Below are 7205 nucleotides of genomic sequence, written 5' to 3'. Positions count from 1 at the left end.
CCTCATTAATTGAGGTGGCAGATCAAGTGGCTGCTAGCGCACGTTCCATGGTGGAGTCAAGTCAATGCGATGTATGGATGGTATGCAAAACCAAGGCACGAGATCAAATCATTTGAAAAGGATCTTGTGGTTTAGATGAGTGTCAGCACACCACCGGAGCCAAAGCTCCGGTCTCCTTCTCCGGTGAGCTTCACCGGACTGGTTCACTCACAACCATCACCAAAATTAAAAAGAAGGACATGAATTTAAAGTAAAAATACTCAGGAGCTCGAATCTGGTCTCAATTTCTCCTAACTCCAAGTATATTGAAAGATACAGGGAGTTGAATTTTGAGGTGTGTGATATGAGTTGCTTCGATTTGACCTCAAAGCAACTCAATCTTGTTGCCTACATTGGTAGGACTTCAGATAACCAAAGATCAAGAAGAATTATGGAGAATTGAGTGAGAATCAAAGAGATGAAAATTTCTGGAAAATACCTTTAATGCAGGTCTGTATTCAGTTGATCTTGCTCTTGCTTGCTATTGATCTTGCTCAGGACACTTAATGGAGTGGAATTGAATGATCAGAAGGCACACGACTCTTGGAATTTTGAATCTCAAAACAGTGAGATTCAAACTCAATTTCCAATGGAAATTATCAAGGTTATCCTTTGAAATGAGAGGGTTTAAAGGTTGGGAATTAAATCTGGCATGCAAGGTCCTTAATTCTGATGGCAAGGGGTCCTATTTATAGCCAAACCAATTGATATTTGCACACTTGAAATAAAATTCCAAAAATAGCAATGTACATTGCATGGGTGTATGGGCGTGTAACAGGCCCATGTAATCACTTCTTCTGATCCATAATTGAGTACAAACATTGCTGAATTCATGTTGGAAAGCTATGCATTGGTGTATGAAAGTTGCAAGTTGAATCATGCCAAATGGTCATAATTGTTCAAGTCATGCACAAGTCACTCATACTTTGTCCATATGGGATGAAGTTGGACTTTTTTGGAAAGGTTAGATCAATAGGAACAACTTTCATGTTAAACACTTTTTCATTTGAAGCATGGATCATGATGAATTTTGAGGTGGAAGTTGGGAAAATCAAACATGTCAAAAAAAATTCTAAGTGTCAAGCCATATGTTCACTTATTCCACCTTGGCTAACTTTTTATACGAGCTTCAAATGAGAAACGTTCCTTTATCAAAGTTGTATCTCTCTCAAATTAATTCAAAATAGTCACAAATTTGACCTCATTTGGATTTGATATGGAGGCGTTATGCATTTTTGAAGTTGAGGAAAATCACTTGTTCAATGGCATTGGTCCAAAATGACCTATAATGTAACCTCATATCACATTCACATAAAAGTTGAATTTACTCTTACTCCAAACATAAAAGTTGAAGTAGACATCTTTAATTTGATTGTGCAACTTGTAAATCTTTCATCTCATACAAATTGAGCAAGCTATGGCCTTGGGAAGTTGACCTCAAAATTAGGGTTTAGACAAAATGACCTATAATCTTTCACCATAAAAAATGACTTTCTAAGAAAAACTATCTCTAGACCTCAACATGAAAGTTGTTTGGAATGTAATTTAGAGTAACATTTCTCTTGTAATCATTTTCATATGACAAAAATTGTAGGAGATAGGGTCTAGGGAACCCCAGTTTTGATCAGATGAATTCATGTGGTCAACCACCATGAACCAACTTGCTAGCTTGCCATTCTCTTGACTTTTGGGACTCATGGAGGATAATATATGCATAAGATGATGAAATTTGAAGTATCCCTTGAAATGTTTGATCAATTGGTGAAGAAGCTTGTTGAAGAAGTTACACAAGATACCCAGATGAATTAGGGTTTCCAAGGCAAACCAACTCCAAACTCTTGATGATTTCTTGATCAAAATGACATGTGAAGATCATGGGAATTCATATATGATGCTTAGAGTCATAGTAAACCAATTTTTGATTGAGCTCTTTGCCTTTAGGGTCTTAAACCCTAGATGTGAGCTTGATAGATCAAAGGTGAACATATGCCCTACCTACAAAAGAGTTAGTTTATACAAAGACATATTTTTGGTATTTTGGTTAGTAAATGATAAAATACAAAGTATGATACAATAAAATTGTGCTTGGTGATCTCTCCCAATGCAAACCCAATGAATGAGGGGTAAGGAGGATGCCAGGATGTGATCTCAATGCCAATGCACATGATCAGATAATATGAGGGATCTTAGGGTCAAAATTGGGGTGTTACACAATGTAATACCTAGCATAAGAAATAACCATTGGATTAGAAAGAGGAATAAATTTAAACCTAAGACGGTGCACACACTTGTTAGAGATAAAAGGATGAGTAACTCCACAGTCCACTAACACAAATAAAGTTGATTGTTCACAAAACACGTACTAACAACAAGATTGGTGTTACCCTTGGCCTTCCTAGCATGTCATCTAAGGTTTAAAATTGGCATGTAGCTCTTCCTAGAATATTATGAACTGGACAATCTCTCGCCAAGTGGCCTAGAGCATCACACCTGTAGCATTTTAACTGGCTTGTCCTGCAACTCCCATAATGTCTTCCCTTACACTTATCACACTAAGGTGGTTATGCTGGTTGATCACCATAAGACTTCTTCCTCTTGGATGGAGAGTTTTAGGGTTTCTGATACTGACCTGATCTCCCTTTCTCCTTATACCCCGACCTAATGTGCTCCATTTTCTCACGAATCCTTTTCAAGCTATTCCCAGCCACATAGCATTGCCTTAAACATTTAACGTAAGTGGTAAATTACCTACGAGACACATTATGTGCAATGTCTCCCTTCGACCCAAACAAGAAACGATCTATCTTCCAAAGCTCATCTAGTGCATACAATGCATGTCTTGAATAGGTAGCCATGTCCTCAAATTTCTCAGCATATTTTGATATAGACATGTTGCCTTGATTGAACTGTTGAAACTCACGCTCCTTCTATGCATGAAGAATGTTAGGATAGTACTTCTCCAAGAAAGTTATCTTAAAATGCTACCAATTCTTTAGAACCATATGAGAAGTCAAGTAAGCGAATGCAGTATCCCATCACCTACCAGTCGGTGTTTTCATCATCTGGGCCACAAAGACGACTTTTTCCTCTTCATTATAACAGATGGTCTAGAACACTCTTTCCATACCAAATAACTAATCATGAGCCGCTACTGGGTTTAAGCCACTAAGAAACTCAGGTGGTTTCATTATGAAGAATGCACGGAAATCTGACCTTGCTTCATTCTGAGGAACATGAGGGGGTTGAGGTTGTCCCTGCCTATCTTGCATCATCAACTGACTCTGATGTTGCATATGTTGCAGTATCTGACGCCATGGTAGCTCTATATTCCCATTCCAACATCTGGTACCGCATTCATAGTCCTAGGCCTTCGGGGACCTCTATGTTCATTAGCCATTTCCCTGTTTGTCCTACACATGGAATTAAGTTGATCAGGCTCAATGTCATAAGTAAGATATAGGGAATTATGTCACTAATTACACATATGAGGCAAAGTTGAATGGGCTTATGATGCTTCATGGCTAAGCCGAGAATCAACCTGCTCTAATACCAATTGTAACATCCTATATATATATATATATATATATATATATATATATATATATATATATATATATATATATATATATATATATATATTATATATATATAATATATATATATATATATATATATATATATATATATATATATATATATATATATATATATATATATATATATATATATATAAGTATGGTTTTGTCTAGAATAATACGTAGTAGTGGTATAAATATGGTACATGAAAGTCGTACATAAGCATCAAAATTAACATAAGTATTAATACAAGGAATAAAAGCCAAAAGAGTCATGGCCAAAAATACAACATCAAGAGTACTAATACACAAAATCCAATAGAAAAACTCTAAGGAGCTCAAAACATAACAGATGATATGCTACAAAACATCTCCAAGCTAACTAGGACATCTTACCCTTGCCTTTGTTTTGCCTCGAGCAACCTAGAAATGATTAATAATATTGGGGTGAGATTATTAAATATCAACGAGTCCCACTATCTTATTGGTTCATTTGACTCTACAAGGTGCATAATCAAATACAGATCTACCATTGATCTGAGTTACCTTACTTACCATTTCAGGAATGCACATATATCACATAGTATTAGATTGGAAGTTCAATGAGTAACCAATCCCAAATCACCAACATAACATCGAATTGGAAGTCCCTTGACTATCCAATTCTATATATCACTAACACATGATAAAGTTAGCATAACCACATATGGATACCCGTACCCATGTACGGGAGAATCCTGGAGTAGTAATACATCTTCGACTAGACCGTACAAGTGCACCCTTGATGAGTAACCAAGTGCCTAGAATCAAGAGACTTGCACAAGCTCACTGCATGATGAGTTAGATGAGTAACGATGGATTTACACCTAAGTGGCTACACAACCTTATCTATGATGAGTAACGAAGTATCATTGCCTATGTGGCGACACGGCCCCATCAATCATCAATGCATATATGACTAATCACAAGTACAAAAACGCCTCACAACTGCACGAGCCCACTAGGCGATGACGTTGATGAGTAACGAAGTGACTTATGCCTAAATGGCAACACGACCTCTCTAGTGGTGAGTAACAAAGTTTCATTGCCTATGTGACGACACTACCCACCTTATCGATAGATCAAGTGTGTAAACGCAAGTGAATTGCCACCTAGTAACACAGACCCACTCTGAATTCTAGCATATCCAACCAACTCATGTCCGAACATTCAACCGGAACCAACATAAAATGGGGAAAGAAGTGGAAAGACACAATAGTCTCCACTGAGTTATAATGCTCTAAGTTAGCTTTACAACGTAAGAAACGACACTCAAATCTGAGTTACTTAACATAAGTTATGAAGAAAATAAAACAACATTTGGAAAAAATATGCCTCATGATTCGAATCAAGTATAAAATTTGGTTCAAATCAATTCAGTTTATGGTGTGGCATCATGCTATGATTCGAATCAAGTGTAAAATTTGATTCGAATAAATTTATCCAGGGGCGAAACAACAAAAAATGATTCGAATCAAGTGTAAAATTTGATTCGAATCAATTTATCCAGGGGCGAAACAACAGAAAATGATTCGAATCAATCCAACCTGTACAAATCCATGAGTTCAAATCATTTTACCCAAAAGCCAGCCAAAAAGGCTTATGATTCGAATTAGAACTTCTCCGATTCGAATAAACCTACAAAATTCCATATTTTGCATATTTTTCCATAGTTTTCTCAATCCAATCCAATCCAAGGGAAACACTTACAATCAACTTCTAAGGATACTAATATGTTAGGGAAAGCTATAGATCATACATACAATCAGCTTTTCATGCATTTTCAAGAAAATCACCTCATAATCATTTATCATATTCATCAAGTTCTAAGGGCATCTATTCCATCCATGATTTGTTCTACCATATGTTTAAAGCTTACATGCAACAACATACCATGAACAAGAATCAAATTTCTAACATGCATGTGTAAATCAGGACACCTTTGAACAATGTAATCAAGAAGAATGGCATGTTTCATATAATTTCTCACAACTCTTACCTAAACATGCAATTCACAAAATTTTCCCCACGGTCCTAACTAGGACTCACCTGAATGATTAGAGGATGATGAGAAAATCAAGACGGGGCTGATGATTGTAGCATGCACAAAGAGATGATGAAGCTTGAAGTTTTTGCTCTCCCTTTTCTCCTCTTCCATGTTTCCTCTTTCTTCTCTCACTCTCAAAATTTTGCTTTATCAAGAAAGAATGAGAAAACACTCTACACTCTACACCAACTCAAACTCTTATTTAACAGGAAAAAGACAATAACACATCTTCTACTCAATTGGTGTAGTTTCTAAAGAAGGGTCAATGAGTAGAAGTTAGTACCACTAGTCTCCCAATTAATCACACTAACTAGATCATTAGTGCATTAATTAGTTAGTAGTTGTATCGGGGTATTACATGTCTTATCATATTTAAAAAAATGAATTTTTATATTATATTCTATCTTCAAAGTGAGATAATATAAGAATTTTTATATATCTTATATACAGGGTCGGTCCAGTGCAGGTGCAGCATGTGGTACAGCACTGGCCCCAAGTTTTGGAGGGCCCACTTTTTTTTTATTTCTAAAAAATACATTTTACACCTATTTTTTTAACAACAAATGTAAAATCATAGTATGTTTTTAAAATCTATTTTACACCTATTTTTTAAAATGAGGTGTAAAATCATAATTTATTTTTAAAATCTATGCATTTTTATCGATTTTTTTAAAAAACTCGGTATAAATTAATATTTTTAGACCTATTTTTAAAATTATAATAGGACCCCCGGATTGATTGGGCCGACCTTGCTTATATATTAATATAAAAATAATAATTTTTAGTAGAACTTTAAAAAATAATTTATTTTAATTTTAATATTTGTTTTAGAATTATCGTATTTTATAATAATAATAATACATATGAGAGTATAAGGCGGTTATAACTTAATAAAATCCATATTTATCGTGCCAAGTCTAAAGGAATTTTAAAATCTATTTCTTTGTATTTTTTAGTTATGAGAAAATAGGATATGTACCGATAATGTAAATTAATTTTACATTATCAATTGATGACCATCACATGTTCGACCAAGTCAGACTAAATTTTTTAAATTATTGGTATGATATGGAAGAGTGGTGAATTTTTATTCACTACTACAAAAAATACATCTTATCTTGAACGCGAAGTAGGTGTTACCACGGTTACACATGCGAGGTAACAAAGGGTGACATAAAAAATTGTTACTTTACCTCTCGATTTCTGAATAATCAAAGGATAAAGGGATAATGGTTATGGGTTTGATCCCGACTGAGATCCTTTAAGGAATTTTAATTGCGAAAAAACTTATCTCCTCAGTTTTGAAAAATAACTTATGGATAAAATAAACTTGAATTATTTATATGTAATGTGGATTGCTTGTATCATTTAATCCTAGTTGAACATATAATTTTTCAATTTGGTTTATAAAATAATTATATGAACAATTATATTTGAAGAACAAATTACATTAATTAATGATTTTAAACCATTTTGCAACTTATCATTCATCTCGTGTTCTTTAA

Source organism: Lathyrus oleraceus, chromosome 2 (genome assembly GCF_024323335.1).
Source record: "Lathyrus oleraceus cultivar Zhongwan6 chromosome 2, CAAS_Psat_ZW6_1.0, whole genome shotgun sequence".
Taxonomy (NCBI): domain Eukaryota; kingdom Viridiplantae; phylum Streptophyta; class Magnoliopsida; order Fabales; family Fabaceae; genus Lathyrus; species Lathyrus oleraceus.
This window is presented reverse-complemented; position numbering follows the sequence as displayed.